The sequence below is a fragment of the Takifugu flavidus genome, chromosome 2 (genome assembly GCF_003711565.1).
Source record: "Takifugu flavidus isolate HTHZ2018 chromosome 2, ASM371156v2, whole genome shotgun sequence".
Lineage (NCBI taxonomy): Eukaryota > Metazoa > Chordata > Actinopteri > Tetraodontiformes > Tetraodontidae > Takifugu > Takifugu flavidus.
The window spans coordinates 5,777,050-5,801,513 of NC_079521.1; the positions used below are offsets into that span (position 1 = coordinate 5,777,050).

The 24,464-nt window shown below is 42.9% G+C and overlaps 2 long non-coding RNA genes across 2 annotated transcripts in view; one reads left to right on the forward strand and one right to left on the reverse strand.

The window, feature by feature from the left end:
- Window positions 1-11,253, forward strand: part of LOC130521584 (uncharacterized) — a 52,949-nt gene extending 41,696 nt beyond the window's left edge. Inside the window, exon 2 of the long non-coding RNA XR_008949379.1 lies at window positions 10,910-11,253. This is a non-coding gene — a long non-coding RNA (uncharacterized LOC130521584). The remainder of the gene's footprint in view (window positions 1-10,909) is intronic.
- Window positions 11,254-21,441: 10,188 nt separating this feature from the next.
- On the reverse strand, window positions 21,442-24,056 carry LOC130521578 (uncharacterized). The gene is made up of 2 exons (XR_008949372.1): window positions 23,334-24,056; window positions 21,442-22,125 (listed from the first exon to the last, which is right to left on the reverse strand). It is a non-coding gene; the product is annotated as an uncharacterized LOC130521578 (long non-coding RNA).
- Window positions 24,057-24,464: the final 408 nt, after the last annotated feature.

The window sequence follows — 24,464 nt, forward strand, 5'->3', positions numbered from 1 at the left end:
TGCATTAACTCATCAAAAAAATGATCTCATCCTCAATGTCAACAATATTAACATCATATAAATCTAATTTGCCTAAAATAATAATGAGACAGAAATCTTCAGCTTTTCAGTAATGAATGATGATCAAGGCTTTAGATGAAGGGGAACATTTCCTACCGGTGTATTAGCAGTCTATAAATGCTTTATTAATTATTAGTAGTAAATGGTGAATATGTCTTCTAATCTAGAGTCCAAAAAAGCATGTGAACCTTTGAGTTAATAACCTCAAACATGGTAATTGCAGCCAGATGTTGGGGCTTTCTAAGAAGCTGAGTCATGGAGTCACGCAGACACACTGTTTCTGTAGCTGTAGTTTCACTCTGTTCACTCATCTGAAGTCAAAAGCACAAGAAAAACAATTGTTCTAAAAGCAGAGGGTTCCACAGACCAACTCCACTGTTACCCAGTTATTAGCTAAGAGAGTAGATCCTGTCACACTCTGCTCCAGCCCATGGACTCAGTTCTTTTCCACTCCCCTGCTCACACCACACCCTCTGATCACACACCTGCTCTCAGTCACTGATCACACACCTGCTCTCAGTCACTGATCACACACCTGCCCTCACTCATCAATCAGTTCACCTACCAGTATATATTCTCCAGCCTCACACTTACTCGGTGCCAGATTGTCTCTGCTATGCATGACTTTCCAGCGTTTACCTGCCTGTCTTCCCGGAATCGACCCTGCCTGTTTACGACCTGCCTGTTCTGCCTGACCCCCGGTAAATTAACCCTGTCTTCTGTTTTGACCAGGAGCTCAGCCAGTCTCCCTCTGGATTGTTTGCCTGATTCTGCCTGCCTCCCGGTTACTGACTTTTTGCCTGCCTCGACCAAATCCACTGCCCCGCTCTCGAACTGTCCGTTGTTTGCCAGATTGCAGTTAATAAACCTGTTAACTGATCATCAGTTCTTTGCCTGTTGTGTACTGCACTTGGGTCCATACCATACCCGTCACAGATCCACTTCATCCTCCACAGCAATATTCCTGTGAACTGCTGCTATTGATGCAGATCAGCGGGCAGCTGTTAGCAGCCCTATGGTTATCATGTTGTCATCTAATTTAGTTAATAAAAATATAAATATAGATTATAACAGAACTTCTAGTCATGACCTCTGGGGTCATCATGGTTGACTGATTCCATATCTTTGAAATTCTACTATCCATCCATCCATCCATCCATCCATCCTCTACTGCTTATCCGGGGTCGGGTCGCGGGGCAGCAGCCTAAGAAGAGAAGCCCAGACTTCCCTCTCCCCAGCTACTTCTTCCAGGTCATCCGGAGGGATCCCCAGGCATTCCCAGACCAGTTGAGAGACATAGTCTCTCCAACGTGTCCTGGGTCTTCCCGGGGGTCTCCTACCGGAGGGACATGCCCTGAATACCTCACCAGGGAGGCGTCCAGGGGGCATCCTAACTAGATGCCCAAGCCACCTCGTCTGGCTCCTCTCAACGCGGAGGAGCAGCGGCTCTACTCTGAGCTCCTCCCGGATGGCAGAGCTTCTCACCATATCTCTAAGGGAGAGCCCAGCCACCCTACGGAGGAAGCTCATTTCGGCCGCTTGTACCCGTGATCTTGTTCTTTCGGTCATTACCCAAAGTTCATGACCATAGGTGAGGGTAGGAACGAAGATCGACCAGTAAATTGAGAGCTTTGCCTTTCGGCTCAGCTCTCTCTTCACCACTACGGATCCACCTGTCGATCTCCTGCTCCATTCTTCTCTCACTCGTGAACAAGACTCCGAGGTACTTAAACTCCTCCACTTGGGGCAGGATCTCCTCCTTGACCCGGAGAAGGCACTTCACCTTTTTCCAGTTGAGCCTCGGATTTGGAGGTGCTGATTTTCATCCCAGCCACTTCACATGCGGTGGAAAACCGATCCAGTGATAGTTAGAGGTCACGGGCCGATGACGCCAACAGGACCACATCATCTGCAAAAAGCAGAGACCCGATCCTGAGGTCACCAAACCGGACCCCCTCAACACCATGACTGCACCTAGAAATTCTGTCCATAAAAATTATGAACAGAATCTGTGACAAAGGGCAGCCCTGGCGGAGACCAACCCTCACCGGAAACGAGTTCGACTTACTGCCAGCAATGCGGACCAAACTCTGACACCGATCATACAGGGAGCGGACGGCCCATATCAGCGGGCCCGACACCCCATACTCTCGGAGGACCCCCCACAGGACTTCCTGAAGGACAAGGTTGAATGCCTTCTCCAAGTCCACAAAACACATGTGGACTGGTTGGGCAAACTCCCATGAACCCTCAAGGACCCTGCTGAGGGTGTAGAGCTGGTCCACTGTTCCACGCCCAGGATGAAAACCACATTGCTACTCTTGAATCCGAGGTTCGACTATCCAGCGGCCCCTCCTCTCCAGTACCCCTGAATAGACCTTACCAGGGAGGCTGAGGAGTGTGATTCCCCTATAGTTGGAACACAACTATTAATTGTGAAATTCATATTATAGTAGAATTGTGAAATTCTACTATAATATGAAAACAAAATGTGCTGCTAAACATGCTGCCTGCTGCTCCCATAGGTCAGCAGCGGAAGTGTATGTGGACCAATCAGACCAATCAACAAAACAGTGATACGATAACTCGGGCCCTCACTGAGACCTCTGTTGAATTCATTATCATGAGCTCTGGTCCCAGCAATCCTTAACACCCAGACTAAAGCAGCGATTATGGAAGCCATTTGTTGTGTCACTTGGAAAAAATTTTAAAGCTCATATTGTAACAAAGGAGCAGGAAACCAAATAAATCTGCTACATCAAACATGGCTAGAAGAACAGTTTGTTTAAAACAAGCTGCTGGAACCAAAGAGGACTCTAATGTCTGCTGTCCCGTCGATGTGATTCAGATAAAAGAACAGTGCTGTGTTGATGAATATAGTTACCTTCCAAACCTCCCTGGAAGACCATGAAAGTATCAGGTGTGCAGCAGGTCACATCATACAGGTAAACAGGAAATTAATTCATTTAAGTCCAGCCCCTGGTTTAGAAGGTATTTCTTCCATTATCAAAACCTAAATCATTAAGCTGAATCATAAAGCTAACCGGCACTTGAAGGCATGTCGGCCTGGACTGATTCATTAATCATCTCATTGTGGTTTCATAAGAACCAATTAATTTCTTTCAGGCATCTCAGCTCTGATCTACAGACCTCTTGGTTCATTATTTAGCTCTCTAACAAACATTTAAATAAAATAAACATCAACACAGGTATTATTTTAAAAGACGTGCAAAGAATAATAAGAGTGAGGATGAATGATTACTGCTTTTTCCAGTGAGGAGCAGTCTAATTTCAAGCAATAAAAACTAATAGCAGAGGTCCTCTTCATCCATGGTTGCTGTAAACTATGCAGGTGAACAGAGCAGCAGCTGAAAAATTAACTTTCACCAATTATTAGAAACAACCCAATAACAAACCAACAACCATACAACCAACCAACCAACAAACAAACAAAAGCCTCCCACCTGCTGAAAGCAGAATCAGAACCCAAGAGAAGAACTCAGGAGTCAATGATAAAGATTGTAACTGTAGCTGTTAGCCGACACTCGGAGACAGCAGCAACCATCACTTCACACCACTGAGAAGACCATCGACAGTGATAATCACAGAAGTACCTGAAATTACTACCAAGCGGGCCGTAGTGCCCATCTTTACCTGACCATTAACAGATTTGAATTTTTTCTTGGGCTTCTTTAGCTGCATTGAGCCTGTTCATGTTGTGTTTGTGCTGTAATTTAGAATCATTGGCTAGAGACAGTCTGAAGGGTGCACACAATCTCTCTTCAGCTGCTTCATCATCATTTCCACCATTATTATCCAATGGCTGTAATGAATACAGCCAATGGATCCGGGTGTCTTCGTTACATGGTTCAAACTGCGGCAGCATGTCTGAGGTCTAAGAACTGCCACCTGCTGTAATCGGAAAGTGCTTTCCCTGGGGTTGGTTTGCCGGTAGTGTGAGTGTGAGAGTCCATCTTTAATTTAAGCTGCACACTGGTGAAAATGATTAATGGAAATCCTATGTACTGGAATCAGTTCTCACAGGTCATTTAAAGGTATAATAATTCTGTACAATATTGCTCTGTGGTTTCTCGGTCATTAAAATAGTACCAAATGTGCCAGAAGAACATGAGCCGTTCATTTAAAACAGATTGCTGGTTTAGCACAGATCTGGGACCAGGACATCGGGGATCTCTTAAAAAGATGTCACATCTTTGATTGGTTGCAAGGAAGAAAAATGGAAACATTTAGCAAAGGTAATTTCTCACATTTTCTGGACAGTTCACACACGTCACAAGTTTGAGGGTTGTCTTAAACTTCCTTTTAAAACAAAAATACACACATTCCTGCTGGTATCAGGCTAATTGGACTGGTATTCATGGGGACATTTCCAGTCAACACCTTAAACAATGACACACATTTAAACACATCTCTACAGGGTCTTGCTCAAGGACACTTCCTCCAAGGTTCCAAGTAGTGGAGTGATCCCAACACCTGTAATGAAAATATAAATATAAAATATAAATACCTGCATGAGCGACTCTCCTCCCAGTAAGTGAAATTTATGTAAAAAAACAAAAAACAAACCCTTTCAAAGTTGAAACTTTGCTCTCGCCTCCCACTCCAGGAAGCAGAGCTCCTGCCTTTTGAAGCAGCTCTTTTGTCTTCACTCTCGAAACTCCAATAAATGCTCCATAAATTCCCTGTGCATCATTTGTCAAATAAATAAGAAACAAATTGTGTTCCTTCATTCAGCATAAAGTGTAGTGAAATTGTTGGGTGCGATGTCAGATTCAAAGTGGCAGGTTGCTGGTTGCCAGGGAACATAATGACTTGTTTATATTTAATTTTTAGCACAGAGTTTGCCTTTTTCCACTTTTCTGATGTTAGTTGGAACATTCTGAGTTGGAGTTTTCACCCCTTCGAGCTCAGTGATAAATTGGTTATCGCACTTGAAATTATTGATTGGACATTAGCTATTGGCGTAATTCTGTAATACATATTTGGCCTAAACTCAATCCTGGTCTTTCATTAAAGCTCTCTGGTTCTTCTATGTGCTGCGGGGATTGCATTAATGCACTATTAATCTGATGTGTCAGTGCAGCCTCCAGTCTATACATTTAATATTTCATGTAAACTTCAGGCTTTTAATCTAAAATGTATACAAACATTCCACATTAATGGGCACTGCTGAACCAGCTCCACAACTGTGAAGATGCTTCCTGGACTTTTCACAAACATGTGAATGCAAGACCTCTGGAGGTTCAAACCAATACATTATTGACAATATATAAAATATATCCACTGAATTATACACAGAAAGATCCCAAGAACAACAGGTCTGGGTTAAAGCCATGGAGAGTGAGGCTAAACTTGATGCCTCCTTGTTGGCTCTAAGCAGATAGGTTGAGATCAGGGGTTTCTGAGATACAAGTGTCATCTATAGGAGTGTAACAACAGCACATACATCAGGTCCCTCCTTCATCGGTCTCCAGCCTCCAAAAACAATAGCTTACCAAGGCTAACAAACCCCTGGTATAGCAATGAAACATGGCTAAATATGTTATATCTATATAAGAGCTGTTGTTCTTTCACTCATATAGCACTTATTAACTCCCAGATTTTCATTTGACTGTCTTTGAAGGCAATGAGAAGGACAGACAGCCCACATTTCACAGCATCTCTGCAGCATCTTCATATTCCTAAATTCATCTGTTTGAAGCCCAATTTCAAAACTTGCAGAGCAAGCAAGCAGAAGACAATATCCATAATGTGCCTCTTTAAGGAGTAATGGCCACCTCTGCTCGCTGTGAAGGTGACTCTGCTTCAGTAATGCCTGTCCAACCCACCTGTGTTCAAGCACAAATTGATTTGCTGTTATATTTTCTAGCTCTTGTGCTTGAAAAGTCATGCATCAGTTATTGCCATATATGCTGATGCCAAGGTCATTTGGAGCATCAGAATGATAGAGGCTGACGTGAGCCCCATCGCCTCTGAATGGGCAGATGCTTTGCTTCAGGAAGGAGGTTGCCAAGTGTCTGCTTTGATAACCCAGTGGGGCTGGCTGAGAGGAGCTGGCAGGCTTCAGGAAGCAGTGTAGATACACTCTGCTGCATTAGCATTTACAGCACAACAAACACACTACCTTGTTGGGCCTAGACTCTTATGTTAAGCTGATACCTTTTATTTGTGTTACCAGGAATTCTTAATTCTATCATCCTGGCATGAAACTCTTTTTCTTTTCTGGAGTGGCCTGGCTCAGGGGTCAATAGCATGGTCTTCTGTGTTAACTGCTTTCACCCAAGACCCCAGCCTCCTGCTGGACTAAGGACATTTTAGGACTGGTGTAGCCCTGCTTTAGAGAAGCAGATGCTAATGTTTATGTGGACACAAGGAGTAGTGAACCGATGCATGAGCATAAAAACAATGATGAGTTCAAAACCATGGTATCACTCTATCAGCTACCTAAACAGTAAAAAAAGGACAACTTAATGTCTAGATACAGTTGTGTTCAACTCTCCTTCTGGTTTTATGTCCAATCTGTTTCTTTCTGCCCCCCCCCCCCCCCCCCCCCCCCAGGATGTGAAAACTAAGCAAAAACATAAAATTTGAGTGATTAAAAGCACTAATAATAAAAGGGCCAGTTGTGATTTTTAATTAGTGATTGTTCATTGGCGCCCTCTCGCCAGTTCTCAGTACTTAAACACCATCTGTCAATTTCAGTAAAAGCTGTAAATTGGACTTCTTTTCCATTTTACAAATGTTTTCATCACACTGGAGTTTAACTGGAAGTCCTTTCAACTGACTCAGGCGGCATCAAAGCAAAGCAGTGTTGGCATTTGAGAGAGTCGTCCTTTCCATTAATCCTGACCGTCGTATTCAGAACATGTTCGGGGGATCAGGGCTCTGCTTTAGCCTTTGCAGATCTTTCTTTCATAGTGCTCACAGAGTCATCCAGCACTCTCTTTTTACATCGCAGGGTCAGCCTTAACTCAGTTGTCTTTTTTTCTCCTGTATTTTCTCTATTGATTTTCGGCCTTTGACTCTCTTGGTGGCGTCTGAGCTCATTTGAAGGCGTTCTTCTGTGTTGCCCTGCTCAGCTCTGTCCTTCTGTGTGTGCTGACCTCCTTTATGTCATAGTAGCGGTGGGCTATGAGAGCAGCTCCCAGTGTCTGCCTGGACTCCCGGCCGTTGATCCACCACCCAAACCCACAGACATGCTCTATCAGTAACATTCAGATAGATCCAATATAAAGCTAAAGGTTGGGATTAATTTTACATGTTCCATCACTTTTGAAGACCATTTAAGGTTCAAGAAGCAGCTTGTGTCAGATATCAGTTGCAACAATGAGCTGTATGTTGAGATGAAGTTTTTACCCAGTGAAGTCAATAATAAGTCTTATCAATTTCAGAATTAAATTAAATGTTCTCGTTAAAATAAAGCTAAATTTACCTTTGAGTCTGCCTGTTTAATACTCAATGCTAATTACTGCCTTTGGAAATAAATCATTGTGCAGAGCTGTCACAGATAGCAGATATTTAATGAGGTAAAAACTTGTTGAGATGAAAAATTGTTTATTGTTATTTATTCTTTATCTTCAGTCTTCTAACTCTCATCAATGAAGCGACTGTCAGAAAGCGCTGGGATTTCTGGTCTCTAAACTTTAAAATATGCTGGCTTCTCTTGCAAAAAGAAGCATTTCATTTCCTTTTCCTAGTTTCTTCTCATCTCTTCTGTTGGACCCTGTTTGATGAGTTTGGTTCCAGTTTGTAGAACTCATCAGTGAATGTCTGAGTGATGATCTCTAAATGTTTGCAGGGACACACGCTGGCTGCGATAGACAAAACCTTGGTTCACTTCCTTTACATTCCTTTTACATATCTTTAAAGAACTAAACTCTGCTGTGTCTTCTGTCCCTTTTCATGTGTCTGTTCCTGAAGGCCTCACTGGTTTAGGAGAGAATCTCAGCTCTGCAGGGAACTTTCCCAGAAATTATCCTAATGAGCTTCAACAGGAGAAGTTAATCAGTATTCTATAGATAAATAAGTTTGTTACATCTTCAAAGACAGCTAAAATACATTTATAAGAATATTTTTATCACTTCATTAAAACATACAGTACTTTGACAGATGTTAGTTGTTGAGTTTACTTTTTTTTTTTTTAAATGTACAGATGTTAAAACAATTGTCTCTATGGACAAATAAATATCAAATGTGCTGTGAGCAGCTGTAGATTTCCATAAAGGGTTTAATGGAGACATCTAAATGTCCAGAAGAATCCTCTGCCAGATGCTTAAACTCTTCTCTTCTTGTTTGGATACACCAGGTATGACTGACAAAAGCCTCCTGTCTGCTGTCAGGACAAACAATGAGCTGTAATGTGTTATTATAGCTTGTTATTTCATACAATGGGTTATTATATTCACATTAATCTGACTATATTTTGGCCACTGCTGCATGACAGTTTCACGTGTGCGCTGGAAATCTGTGTCAGGCTTTGGAGATTATTCGTTTAGACGTTGAACAATGTTGCCGTGATCGCACACCCACAGCAGAAGGAATGAAGTACAAATGAGACTGGGAATGGCTTGTGAAGGCAAAGGAAGGGTGATGGACCGGAGGAAAGAAAGAAATGTGTATGGACCACAGCAAGCTGCCGCGTGGCTCGCTCAGGTGCACGCTTACGCTGTCTTCTTAAACAGAGAAGCTCTGCAATCAATCCAAGTTTGGAAGCTGTGAGATGGGATCTGTTGTCATGTCAGATTAATTAACCGGGCATGTGTTAGGTTAGCCATTTATTTGTTGGGGTTGGTCAACACATGATCTTCATGAAAGTTCTCACAAAGATAGAAGTTCAAAGATGTGTGTGTGTGTGTTCAGTAGTTCCTCTTGCTTTGGACAGTAAAGCTGAAGAGACAATAAACACAATAGAGACATAATTACGTGATTCTATCCTAATGGAATCTGTATTTCTTTGCAACTCTGGTAACTTGTATGAATTAACTTCTAAATTTCAAATAAAACTTGTAGCACCACCATGTTGATAAAGACATTGAAGGTCATAATTAAAAGAAAGAGCGTGAAAATAGGTGAATTCAATTTTTCTAAAGGTTGTCTTATAAATGCCAGGTCACGATGATAAAAACCACTCGCAGTTCTGCTCAGCTGGTATTTTCGTTTATTTTCTGGAGTCTGTTCAACGTCTCCAGTTTTCAAATGGGACTGACGGTCAGTAAGTTCTGATTATGCAGTATATGTGATGCCGATAATGCTTATTGAGTTCAAGTGAGCCTGTGTTTCAACAAAAAAATTGTTGACACTCATTAAGGAAAAAATGAGCGCATTTATAGGGTGTCAAACTGCAGATTCTTGCAATTGGTCCTATGCAGCCTTTGGAGACCAGAAGACGATGTTTGTGGAAACATAGAGCAGATTTTGTAATGCTGTCCTGATGAGAAGCCTGGATTTGTTATCCAACCAACCCCTCGTACCATGGTCAAAGAGCAGCAAGAAATGAGACACCCGCATCAGCCTGACTGGTAAAATTTCTGCATAGAGCAGGTCAGGGTACCACACAGTACTTCTGCATGGGGACTGGAGGTAGGCGGGGGTCGCTGCACTAACAGAACTTGGCCTGTATGTGCACAGAGTTTGGATGAATGTGTTAAGCAGATTTCCACAAATAGAGCCAGTCCTTCATTAAATCAAGTCTTAAACTCATACATTATGTGTGTGAGTATATGTATATATATATATATATAAAATATGTGTGTGGGTGTGTGTCTGTGGGTGTGGGTGTGTGTGTTATAGGCTCATTTTGTCTGGGCTGCCAGGAGAGCAATGAACAACAATAATCACATCTATAACAGAGGCGGAGTCATCGGGATGAAGATGTGGAGGTTGGCTTTTATTTGCTGCGAAGACCCGAGTTCACTTAATAAGGTCCAGGTAAGACTGGTGTTATTAGAGCAGCCCAGAAACAGAGGTGGCTCAATGTCACTGGGATTTTCGAGGGGCGAAGCCAATCAGGATTTGGCTCTTCCGTTGAACTGCAGGCGGTCATCGGGAGGTTTTTAGTTTCGTGAGATGTTCAGACTGAACATGTCTGAGATCAGACACACTCATCAACCTTTTAGTGAGGATAAACCTGAACTCGTACCTGTGAGCCCTGGTTTCGGGCTGTTTTACAGCTTTCATTCCTCCGACTACCTCCTACTTCAGATGTAAATTTATAGGTTGCGGCTCATTTAATAGTCTTTAAAACTCACCATTGGAAAATAGCACAGTTTTATAACTTTTTTTCATCTCGGTTGAAATGGTTAAATTAAACCAATTTAAGTATGTAAATGTATGGAAAAGATCAATAGTTTTCCTCTAGCTGATCCGCGCTATGAACTCTGTGAGTGAGCTGGAATCTTTGTGTGACATGTACATTTATCAGACCTATTAATCTCTACTTGGACAGCTTCCTTCTATCCTTTACAGGAATTACTGAAATTAAAACCAAATTAAATGATGGCAAAAGAGATCTTAGTAACAAAACCTCAGTGCACTTTTGGTTCCACAGTTCAAATCTAGTTTATTCTCCAACCAATGCACCACCAGCACTGATTTCCCTGACCCCCACTGTAAGAGCCATAGAGCAGAATTGATGTGTGTAAAAATGATGTGCAATTTATGCTTGCAATTTGTATTTGTTTGATGCATGGTACATGTTATTGTGTAATTCATAATTTAAAAATGATTGTTGATGTAAAGTTTTGGATGACGCTCCCTGAAATTGACTTAAGAGAGCATGTGCAGTGCCAGGTCAGGAAGAGGAAGAACTGTCGTTCACCATGGTTCTCAGCTGCCACGGAAACGGACAGAGCGCTGGATGGTGGAAGGAGAACACTCCTTCACAAAGACTATGAGGCAGCGTTATGTTAGCAGGTTATTCCACCATATGCGGGTGGATTGTAGACACATGTGCTATGATACCATCTTCATGTATTGTAAGAGCTTTCACAAAACCCGGCATCAACGCTGAACCGGAACCGGTCGGTGAGTCTGATTCAGATGATTAAGAAGAGGAATTCGGGATGTTGGACATTGAAATAGTGCAGCTGTTTAATTCAGATACAGAAGATGAAAACTTTGATGGTTTTGTGGCGGAAGAATGAATATTTTGTTCAATGAATGTGTCAAAACTCACTGTTTTACTTCTGTTGTCATTTTTTACTGTACGTTTCAGAATGCGCCTAATAATACGGTGCGCCTTATGTATGTTTTAAATACAGAAATAGCACCAAAAAGTTCAACTCCATTGTGCTGGACTTTAAAGAGATACAGTGCCTTGCAAAAGTATTCGGCCCCCTTGAACCTTGCAACCTTTCGCCACATTTCAGGCTTCAAACATAAAGATATCAAATTTTAATTTTTTGTCAAGAAACAACAACAAGTGGGACACAATCGTGAAGTGGAACGAAATTTATTGAATAATTTAAACTTTTTTAACAAATAAAAAACTGAAAAGTGGGGCGTGCAATATTATTCGGCCCCCTTGCGTTAATACTTTGTAGCGCCACCTTTTGCTCCAGTTACAGCTGCAAGTCGCTTGGGGTATGTTTCTATCAGTTTTGCACATCGAGAGACTGAAATTCTTGCCCATTCTTCCTTGCAAAACAGCTCGAGCTCAGTGAGGTTGGATGGAGAGCGTTTGTGAACAGCAGTCTTCAGCTCTTTCCACAGATTCTCGATTGGATTCAGGTCTGGACTTTGACTTGGCCATTCTAACACCTGAATACGTTTATTTGTGAACCATTCCATTGTAGATTTGGCTTTATGTTTTGGATCATTGTCCTGTTGGAAGATAAATCTCCGTCCCAGTCTCAGGTCTTGTGCAGACTCCAACAGGTTTTCTTCCAGAATGGTCCTGTATTTGGCTCCATCCATCTTCCCATCAATTTTAACCATCTTCCCTGTCCCTGCTGAAGAAAAGCAGGCCCAAACCATGATGCTGCCACCACCATGTTTGACAGTGGGGATGGTGTGTTCAGGGTGATGAGCTGTGTTGCTTTTACGCCAAACATATCGTTTTGTCTGAAGATGAGGAGGAGGCTGATATTAAGAACTGTGAAATGGAATTTGATTGTGAACTGTAAATTGTATACAAAAGGAGGAAATTGAAATGGTATTTTATTGTGAAATGTAAATTGAGAGCAAAAGGAAGGGTTGAAATGGAAATTTAGGAAGGGTGTGGTGGAGACTGGGAGAACAGATGGAGTCCATTTGGTTCCTCATAATTTACAAGGAAACAAAGGTTGAAGGAAGACCAGCGTCAAACGACTGAGGGGGGGCATCCTCAGTCATTCAACTTCTTGCGCCAGCCGGAACACCCGCTGTGAAAGCACCAAACTCCTGAGGTGCATACAGTGCACACCTACTGTGTTGGCGTCCTGTGTCCTGTGCATGCAGCAAACACATGCTGTGAAGACGTCTGCACCTCAGAGGCGGGCCTTCAACTATATAAGATCAGAACTGTATACATTGAGTAGAGATCTCTCCGCATGCTTCTGTGTGTGTATCCTGACTGACTGGATTAAAACCATCTCCTACGCAGTAACTTAGATTAATAGTTTTTCTTCTCCAAACGGCTAAAAAATCCGCGACAACTGGTTTGAGCCTAAAATGATAGTAATCAGCAAGTTTACTTAAGAAACTGAAAAATGGATGGAGCAGGAGATTTCAAGCTTACGCCCCACAGACCAAGAAGACGAAGTAGAGGAAGAGATTGGGCCTGAAGATAGTGTATCACAAGTGGGGATAAATTCCAACCAGCCTATAAACAAGAATGGTTCGCGTGCTGTACGTTCAACTGTTATGTCTACTCATTCAGTTTGTGCTCTTGAAGAAGCCAAGCTCTGTGGTTTAGTGGAATGTGTTGTAGTTTTGCAAAAGAAACATGAGCTGGAAATGGAGGAAGCACGTATTAAAGCTGCAAAAGAGAGATTGGAACTAGATGCAGCTTTCGCAGAAAAAAGAGCCCAAGCCAGAATACGAAAACAGTATGAGAAATCAGAGGATGGCATGAACAGCTATGCCTGCTCTCAGCCAGCAGGTGGCGCACGAATAAAGAAGGAAGAAAGAACAAGCCATCTCTCCAAGAACATGCCTACTTTAAGAAGAAACCCATCATACATGCAGCCTTTGGAGACCAGAAGACAATGTTTACAATGCAAGATGCAGGATATCAGGACGCGACAGGAAACGTTGCCAGGCAACGGCATGATGGAAATATGGATGGCCTTCTGCAATTAATGGAAAACCAAAATAAGATTACTGAGATGCTAGTTAAGCAGCAGCGGAATGCTCAGTTTCTGGAAAAAGAGGTTGTAGTGTTCAAAGGCGATCCACTAACCTACAGATCTTTCGTAAGAGCTTTCGAACAAGCTATTGAACAAAAAACGGACAGTGAACAAGACAAGTTGTACTACTTGCAACAATACACTGCAGGAGAACCACAAGAACTTGTACGAAGCTGCGAGCACATGCCATCGCACCGAGGATTCAAACAAGCAAAGCAACTGTTACAGGAATATTATGGAGATGAGTTGGTGATTGTAAGCGCTTATATTGAAAAAGCTTTAAAATGGCCGCCAATCAAGGCTGAAGACGGAAAAGCACTTAAAGCCTATGCTTTAATCCTGACTGGCTGTCCTAATATGATGCAAGCAGTGGAACTGATGGAGGAAATGGATAATCCTACAAATATGAGGATGGTGGTGTCCAAGCTTCCTTATAAGATGAGAAGGTTGGCGCAATGAAGCCTTTAAAATTGAGGAAAGAAGAGGACTCAGAGCAAGGTTTGCTGACCTTGTTTTCATTGATCGGCAGTCTAAAGTAGTAACCGATCCACTTTTTGGTGACCTACAGGGCAAAAACCCATCTACAGCAAGAAAAGGAAAAAAAAAATGAGAAAGTGGTCAAGAGTGTATCAAAAGGAAGTAGCTTTGCAACTAATATGACAACAGAAAAGAAGAGTGCAGCTACAACACTGAAACAAAAAAACCCACCCAAAACAGGAAATGCTTTTGAAACACCATGTTTATTTTGTCAAGGGAATCACACATTGGAATCTTGTAGCAAGATCAAAGATATACCAAAGAAGGAACGTCTTGATGTATTGAAAACAAAGGGACTGTGTTTCGGGTGTTTAAGACAGGGGCATATTAGCCAGAACTGTAAGAAGAAAATAACATGCAAACCGTGGTCACGGAGACACCGAGGCATTCTTCATCAGAATGAGGAGACTAAGAACACCACATCTGTGACCAATCAAGGTAATACTCAGACTGAAGAGATGTCTGTAGCTCCAAGTTCTGCCAAGCAAGAGGTGTGTGGATACACTGGGGCCGGAGAAACAGAATGCTTGTTACCTATAGTAAAAGTTTTCAAAGTTTTCACGCACAGTAACATCCCTGTCCAGAGAGAAAATATTCCCCGTCAGCAACATCTACAGAAGTGGTCTTACCTGAGTGACGTTAATTTACCGCATATCAATGCTAATGTAGGCCTTCTCATTGGAGCCAACAACTCTAAATTAATGGAGCCCTGGCATGTAATTAATAGTCAGGAGGAAGGGCCCAATGCGGTAAAGACGGTTCTTGGCTGGATGGTGTGTGGACCAGTGAAGAATGAAAATACACTTTTCAGAGGTAAAACAGCTCATTACAGTGTTAAGAGTTGCAGTTGAGGTGGAACTGTTACTAATACAGCAGTATAACAAAGATTTTCCGGAGCATCTATATGACGATAAAGAGGAAATGTCTCAGGAGGACAAATTGTTTATGCAGTCAGTGCAAAAGACAACCAAGTTTACAGATGGACATTATTGTGTGGGGCTTCCACTGAGAGACAAGGGTGTGAAAATGGCCAATAACCGCTGTGTGGCCGAACAGTGAGCTGCTGGTCTGAAGAGAAAGCTAATGAAGAACAAAGTTTCTCAAGGACTACAGAAGCTTTATGGATAATATACTGGAAAAAGGTTACGCCATGGAAGTTCCTCAAGATCAGCTTTCCCGTGATGACAACAGGGTTTGGTATGTCCCACACCACGGGGTATACCACCCGAAGAAAAAGAAAATACGTGTGGTCTTTGATTGCAATGCCACTTTTCAGGATGTGGTCAGTGGTCAGTTGCTGCAGGGACCTGATCTCACCAACGCACTCATTGGTGCCTTAATGAGGTTTCGGGAAGAACCGATAGCGATGATGGTGGACATTGAGTCCATGTTTTATCAGGTCAGAGTTCCGGGGACAGACGCAGACCTGTTGCGATTTTTGTGGTGGCCGGATGGTGACCTTAGTGCACCTGTAAAGTAGTATAGGATGGTCATACATCTTTTTGGAGCAACTTCATCCCCTAGTGTTGCTTCTTATGTGCTATGCAGAACGGCAGAAGATAGAAGAGGCACTGCATCCCCAGAAGCCGTGGAAACGGTTCTACGTAATTTTTATGTAGATGACTGTTTGAAATCTGTGGCTACAGAGGAAGAAGCAGTTGCCCTGGTAAAGAGCCTCCGAGACCTGTGTGCTGAGGGAGGGTTTAGCCTCACAAAGTGGGTCAGTAACAGCAGGAGAGTCTTGTCATCCATTCCTGCAGAACTCCGAGCTACTGAGCTGAAAGACCTGGATCTTGCACAGGATGCCTTGCCCACAGAGTGAGCTCTTGGAGTGCAATGGTGTATGGAATATGGTACGTTTACTTACCGAATCAAGTCACAGGACAAACCCAAGACGAGAAGAGGAATTCTGTCGTAAATTCTACTGACAACCCTCTTGGTTTCCTAGTACCACTGATACTCCCCGCCAAGCTTCTTATGAGGGACTAGTGTAAAGAAAAGCTAGGATGGGATGAGGAATTCAGTGACTTACGGACAGAACGATGGTATAAGTGGCTGGAAGAGCTTACCCTCGTCTCAGGCTTCAGCATCAGCAGATGTGTCAAACCCAAGAATTTTGGAACCACAAAGGTGGCCAGGTTGCACCATTTTTCTGATGCGAGCGAGGTTGCATATGGCACAGCATCTTACCTCGTTCTGGAGAATGACCAAGGCAGGATCCGCTGTTCCCTTGTGATGGGGAAGTCTAGAGTTTTGCCGCTAAAACAGATCACTGTTCCAAGGTTAGAGTTGACTGCAGCAGTAGCTGCGTTGAAGGTGGACAGGATGCTGCAGGAGGAAATGCAGATCCCACTCCAGCAGTCAATCTTCTGGACTGACAGCACGACGGTCCTGAAATACACAGACAGCGAGACTGCCCGCTACAAGACCTTCGTGGCAAACAGGATTACACTCATACGAGAGGCCACTAAACCATCGCAGTGGAGGTATGTCAGGACGTCGCAGAACCCGGCTGACAAGGTGACCAGGGGTCTGAAAGCTAAAAGCTTGATGCAAGATAAAGACTGGATAAATGGCCCACAGTTCCTTTTACAGCCAGAAAGTGAATGGCCACAGAGACCAGAAAACATGAATCAGAACTTGCAGAATGATCCAGAGGTTAAAACCATTACACTAACCACCATCACAATTGATGAAAAGTTTGACTGTATGTCCAAATTACTTCAATACTATGACAGTTGGAACCGGTTGAAGAGGGCGGTTGCATGGATTATGGAAGTTAGAAAGTTGTTGATCCACCTGAAAAACAAAAGGAAAGAGTTTGACCAGTGAGACCAGTCAAACAGAAAAGGATCCAGAGAAGCAGAAGGTGATCGTGCAACAGAACATGGAAAGGTACAGAAGTACTATGGAAAAGAGATCTGTTACCTTTAAGCAGCTGATGACAGCAGAGGCGGAAATCATCCGGTACAGCCAAAGTCAATGCTTTCCTGAGGAAATTAGAGCTCTCTGCAGTAATAAGCCTGTCAAGAAAAGCAGCCAGCTGTACAGGCTCGATCCTATGTTGCGAGATGGCTTCCTGAGAATAGGAGGACAGCTGAACAGAGCGGCCATGCCAGCTGACACAAAACATGCTGTGATACTCTCCAAACACTCCAGAGTTGCAATTCTCATACTGAATGAAATTCATGAGAAGATCGGTCACTGTGGACGCAACTACATGGTATCACAGTTAAGACAAAGGTTTTGGATCCCTCAAGCAACCTCAGCCATCAGGAAGCTCATATCTAAATGCACGGTCTGCAGAAGACTTCGAGGACAAGTTGGAGAACAAAAAATGGCACCTCTGCTGGAAGATCGTCTTTTACCAGACAAGCCGCCGTTTACCAACGTTGGAATTGATTACTTCGGCCAATTCGAAGTGAAATGGGGCCGGAGCACTGTCAAAAGGTATGGTGTTATGTTCACCTGCCTCACCATCAGGGCAGTGCATATCGAGGTGGCAGATAGTCTTGACACAAGTGCTTGTATCAATGTCATCCGTCATTTCATAAGTTGAAGAGGACAGATCTCCATAATGCGTTCCGACAATGGCACCAATTTTGTTGGTGCTGAGAAGGAATTGAGAGAAGCTGTAAAAAACCTGGACCAATCAGAGATGGAAAAGGCAATGCAAGAGAGGGGCATCAAATGGATTTTCAATAGTCCAGCTGCCTCACATCAAGGAGGAATATGGGAGCGGCAAATACGCACAGTCCGTAGGATTCTCGGCGCTCTGCTAAAGGAACAGACCCTCACAGATGACAGTCTTTGTGAGGTTGAAAGTATAATAAATGGCCTACCCATATCAAGTGTGTCAGATGATCTACACGACATTGAACCTCTGACTCCCAACCATCTGCTGTTGATGAAGACCCAGCCCAACATGCCACCAGGAATCTTCAACAAGGATGACCTATACGCAAGAAAGCGTTGGAGGCAGGTACAGTATCTTGCGGATCTATTCTGGCGTAGGTGGACTCATGAATACTTACCCCTCCTACAGGAACGCCAGAAGTGGACGAGAAAAAAAAGGAACTTTGAACCTGAAGATGTGGTGCTAGTAGTGGACAGTTCAGCCCCACGAAACACGTGAATCATGGGAAGAATAGTACAAACCTTACCTGATTCCAGAGGAACTGTACGTCGTGTGAAGTTTCAGACAAAAAACAGCACCCTGGAGAGATCTGTGCATATGTTATGCCTTTTGCAAGAAGCCATGTAAACACAATGGACAATATGTAATAGGAGAAAATATTTATTTTAGTTATGAAAGATTATTTCTATTCTGTTAATAGTTTTAATTTGATGGCTCTTAGTTTTGAGTTAAATTGATAATTGTGTAATCTTACAGTTAAACCAATTAGGGGCTGGATATGTAAGAGCCATAGAGCAGAATTGATGTGTGTAAAACTGATTTGCAATTTATGTTTGCAATTTGTATTTGTTTGATGCATGGTACATGTTATTGTGTAATTCATAATTTTAAAATTATTGTTGACGTAAAGTTTTGGATGACCCTCCCTGAAATTGACTTAAGAGAGCATGCGCAGCGCCAGTTCAGGAAGAGGAAGAGCTGCATTAGGTTCGGGAGCACAAAGTTTTCTTACCGCCACGTCCTGTGAGTTTGTAATCTTTTGGAATTCATATAAAGACTTTTAAGAATGAAATTACATCTCAGGTCATGCGAGTGAAGAATTACTGTGTCCTTAAAAATGGTACGTTAAGTGAAGACGGAGTGCCATTACACCCACCATGAGACTCTTATTTGAGGGTCATTTAGCAGAAAAACATAAAAACTTTTCTTACTTAGTTACTCTGCAGATCAAATGTAGAATTCACATTTGTATGGTTCCTCCCTGCAGCTCCAGAGCACCAGGATACTCCAGCATATTCTGTGTGGCATTATGGAAGCGCAGCGCTCTCAGCCAACGCTCGGCATGTCTGGCAACGCTGACAATCTGACAGCAGTTATTCCACATTTTTCTCTCATCAATGGAAGCAATTTCTTCCCAGCCAACTGTCGTGGCGATATAATGAGCACCAGGCGGGGCAGCTGGTCCTCACCTGATGCTGGAGGAAATTGTTTGGATACGATTCAAAAATGTCCCACTCGTTGCAGAAACAAAGGTTCTGGGTTAAAATCCCAGCTCGGGGCCTTTCAGTGGCATTTGAATGCTAATTTTCCTCCCACAGTCCAATGTCATGCCCTGGGCAAAATTAAGCAAATTGCCTTCAGGTGTGTGAGCGAAGGCTGCACGCTGTGTGAAGACAGGCCGTGACTTTTGACCCTGAGCAGGGATCAGCTGTGGTCATCAGGGTAAAAAGGTTTGAGGATGCAATCTTGAATCTTTTTATAAATATTTTCCTAATTTATCAGTTGGCACAAAGAGAGTTAAAGCTCATCAGACCAGTTTAGGGGATTATGGAACACAATAATGTTGCAGCAATGAAATCAGTCTAGTCTGACACTGAGCAAATTAACTTTAGCAACACTTTGATGTGCTGCATGGTGCCACAATACTTTTGTCTGTGTGCAATCTCCGTGTGCAGTCTGAAAAATGCTGTGACCCCCAGCAAGCCCCCCTACTGTGATCTTGTATCGTTGGCTCCTCTTTTCTCTTATCACTGTTGTTGGATCAACACTTGTGCTAAACAAAAGCTGCCTTTGCTGCTCATTTCTGTTACTTTCTGTCAGAGTGTCGGAGCCTGAGATGGTCAGGATGGAAATTCCCTTCTCTCAATGCTAACAACACCATACTGCTAATCAAAAAGAGTGTTTAGCATCACCTCGCTTGATTCCAGCGATGCTTCAAACATAAGCTACGATCGACAGTCGGACCCTCTGTGGTTGAAGCAGCTCTGCTAACAGATCGTATCTCCCTCTCGTCTGAGCCAAAGCAGCCATTCCCTTCTGCAGGCTTGGTGCCAGACAGAAATCGCAAATCACAAAACACGTCTGTTGCTGCTGTGCAACTACAAGCATTGATTTCTGCTCTACTTTATTTCTCTAATCAACATTTATTGGCAGTGTGTGTCTTTTTTAGTCTATCCATGTATTAGGTCAACTGATGTGACTTTATTGGTGCTGAGAACTGTCACTGGGTCACTTTTATTATATACTCCTCAAAATATCAGATGTCTCATTTTGCCTCTGTCCAACCAAAATCAGTTTTTCTTGGAAGTTGAGCATGCTGAATGTCACCTTTGGACAGCGGGACTGAGTGCAGTCGCTTTCAGCCGTGCTATCAGTTTTTCCTTTGTTCAGCAGCTTTATCGGGAGTGCTGATGGCGTGATTGAGATTCGGAGGCCTCACAGGCTTTTCAAAAATCATATTCAGTCACAGTAACAATCTCAGTGCAGATCACAAAACCACAGACAAAGTCTTTTATTTATTTGTGTTCTGAACTCACTGTCCAAATAAAATTTGGTTTCATATTGATTTATTTTCCACCGTAAGCCTCCCTTCTATCTGGACATTGACTCATCTTTTATTTCTCTTATTAACTCTCAGCCCTGTCAATAGTTGCTTGGTTAACAGGTTCTTGCATCACCACAATGCCAATTCTGTTTGAAGAAGATTGTTAATTTAAATAGTCAGATCTGAGCTGTAAAAAAAAAAAATTAAAAAAATTCAAATTGAACTTTTGTTACTGAGTTGATGCCAAAATATACAAAAATGTAACAAAATCAAAAACTTTCAAATTCATTAATTTTACCCTTTAAATAAATATAGATGAATAAATGTGCCATGAACATTCAACTAAAGTGATGTGAGGATGAAAAGAATGTGCTTGTCATTTGTATTGTGTCTCCCTCATGATGGCCGGTGTCTTTCTTTGTAGTTCATCCTTCTTTCCTTCTTTCTCTATACTGTTACCCCAGTTCTCTCTCTCTTCTGCTCTTAGTAGTTGTCAATCAGGGGGAAGTACCAAAAGACATGTCACCATCCTCAATGGGTCACAGGGAGCAGCCACGAGCCACCCGTTGACAGCTGGCTGCTCATTATCCAGAGCTGAATTACATACCCTGCTGTGGAAGAAGTCGGCCCAGAGCTCCAGGTGTGGCTCTACAGATGCCCAGAATGGACGTCAGAGCAGGGCTGGGCAGAGTGTTGGGTGGGGAATTTAGCAAACTGGAAAGACTTAGAGTCCTGGAACATCAATCAGAGGAGGTAAACGACAAACTCTCAGTTCTTTGGCTCAAAACATGGAACAGGAGAGAGGGCCAAACGCAGGCTGGAATCCATTCTGGCTATCATCAATCATAAAGTTTGCAATTCTAATTAGCTCTAATATATTCCAAACAATAAGGACCGATTATTATCTCCAGAAAGAATGAAGTAAATCTAGAATGTGTACATGTCAAAGATGTTGTTAGCGTGATGTTAGCTAGCAGTGCTAGCTGCACCAGCAGCACCTCGGAATCTTCTCTAAAATAAGCAACATATGGTCACACTTGACGAGAACACCAGTTTAATTGTATTCCAGTCATGTTCTCTTTATGCCAGATTTTGATGCAAATAGACAAATCAGATGGGTTTAAACACCCAACATCATACGTTACAGGGGCACTCGATCATTTAGATGACTAAAGCTTAAATAGTAGTTTTGTATGCTTACAGAAGGATTAAATCTGTTAGACAGGAAAAAAATATTTGAACAGACGTCTGAATTCTCAATAAACTGTATTGATTCAGTAGCATGATAGCCATGGACAATTGGACAGTTGGACTGATTGGACAATTTCCAGGCCTCATTTGGATCCAGCAGCAAGTAGGTGAAGACTCCCCCTGTATGATGCTGTATGAGGCTCATGCAGAGTGCTGTTGTCCATCGCTGCTGTTAGGAGGGCATACTGCAATTCTCTGCCTCTACCTTTGATTTCTCCCCCTCTTCCTACTGCAGCCTTGTTTTGACAGCACTTAACATCCTTGTAGCTGAAGAAAAAACATTTCTCTTCTCAGAGGGAAAACAACGTGATCCAGTGAGGCCTGAAGAGAGAAAAGGGGACAGAGATCAGTGGGTGCACCATTAAGAAATAGCCCGTAAACTACATCTGACAATAGCCGAGATTGTACTTGAACCCAATTCATCGGGGTAAAGTGGTCGTTGGAGGAGGTGAGAGGGGGAATTGGTGTTCCTGCATGGAGAAAGAGAAATGGAGTTTAAGCATCCTGCTGCACCACCAAGGAGCTGCGAGACATCAAGATTTTGAGATTAACAAAAGGCTATTTTGTGCTAGTAGAACCTCAAAAGGCTGGTAGGTATTTAAGATATACAGAGCAGCATTTCTGCTGACCTAGCAACAACATTTACATATAGGATTAGATCGGAAGGGTTCCCATGGTTTTAGTGAATCATTTAAAAAATGAGTTCCATCTATATGTTTTCCCTGGAGTCTCCGTGTTTGCCTGAAAGGTGGCGGGAGGCTACTGTGCCTGTGCTGCTGCCGTTCTCCCAAAGCCCACCGGAGCTGGAATATTGACCATCACACAGATTTGCCTTCTCCTCAGTATTTCCCAAGCTGAACAATTTAACCATTTTGAAATCAATTGAAGCCTTCCTCTCATTAACACTGAGCCAGCCATTCCAACATACTGGATTTTCAGGAACATACAGGATTTCCGTGCATGTTCGTGCACAGATCAGACTTTATTCTGCTGCTGCTGCAGCTCTTGTGTGAAATGACCATTTAACATGATGAAGTCTTCTCCACTCAACCCATCAGCACAAACCCCGATCAGTGATCTGAGGCTGATGACCAAGGCATGTTTTTCTCATTGGAATTCACTAACCAGGAAAGTCATTTAATTAGATTTTGAATGGAACAATAATGATGCCTCCCACTATGAGAGGAAATTAGTGTCATGTTGGAAAACAAGGCAGGTTTTAGTTAATCAACATTAGTTAACGGTTAGTTCATGTCCAAGAGATCTTAGTTGTGTACCTGTTGTGTGTGCACCTACATTCATGCCAAAATGTAAACGACTGTGTGTGAACATCAGACATGGAGGTCTGGCAAAGAAATCCCTCTGTTTAAACACCATATCCCTGTCTAAATATCCACTCCATTTCAGCCCGTCCAGTAATCCCCGCTCTCACTCAGCTGCAGCTAATTCAGGGTGCACCAGGGAGGATTCTCTCAACCATCACTGCCATCACTTCCATTCAGCCATCGTGCCATTATTGGCAATATTTTACAACAGCATGTTCATTTCAGCAAGAAGGAGAGCGACTGCAGACAGAAACAGCTTGAATTTCCCAACTAATGATTTAGCATTAAACCAGAAGACGTTCAAATTCATCTGCCAGTTTCAGATACTGGCCGTGCACACAATCGCTACTCACCCTTCGTCCCATTTCCCTTCTCTCTATCTGGCACTCTCTGCTTTCTTGGCAGCCTGTTTCCCACACGACCAGCCCAGTTCTTGGCTGATGCCTTGCTCACTGTCTCACCCATCTGTTTCCATTCATTAGGACAGGATTCGCTCCTCGCCTATTCAGACATCTTTTCACATGGCATTGCACAGTGTAATTAAAGGCAGGAGGGGAGTTGGAGTTGCAGTAACCTCCTCCGACCCCTCAGGTCAGCACGCTGGGACGTGTTGCTCAGGTGCTCAGAAGGGTTTGATGTCATTACATGGTGGACAGTTCCACCTAATGACGGGCTTGGCTTCTGTTGAGCTGCAGTCTGCAGTCAACTGTGTTACGAATTAATGAAGTAAAGAAAATAACCAGAATTGATGGGCCACTTTTTGCCACACTACTTTTCAAAACTGTGTTCCTGAATCGCTTCCATTTTTCATTTCAGTATGATCTTAATCTTCAGTATGATCTTTATGGTCAGCCCATAGGTGATCCATCCATTCGTCAATCCATCCGTCAATCCATCCGTCAATCCATCCGTCAATCCATCTGTCAATCCATCCATCCATCCATCCATCCATCCATCCATCCATCCATCCATCCATCCATCCATCCATCCATCCATCCATCCATCCATCCATCCATCGTCAGTTTGTCCATATTCACATTTCAAGCAAAAGATTGTCACTTCCAAGCCCCGTGATGGACTTCTCACCTATCTCCCCTTTAACCCTGGATGGGTCAATGTCACACACAAAACAGCAGTTTGTTGTTGGGAGTTCATCAGTGCTGACATTCTCCTGGAAACAGTTATATCTATGAATCAACCACACAAATGGTTTTCAGTCATTTGTCTGATGAATAACAAAGTGTAAATTACTGAGATCTTCCTCACTCTTAAATTAGAACTCCTGCAGTTTGGAGCATGCAGTCCGCACAGTTCATCTCTCATAATGCCTATTATAATACAGTATTAGTGCAGTTTTAAGGGGAACATGTTGTACAGTTTGTGAGCAGAGCCAACCTTGTCCCTAAGAAGGACCTTGTGTCAGGAAAAAAACTCTTTATTTTCAATGAGGCTACTTGCATATGAATCATTTTCAGCACCTGGAC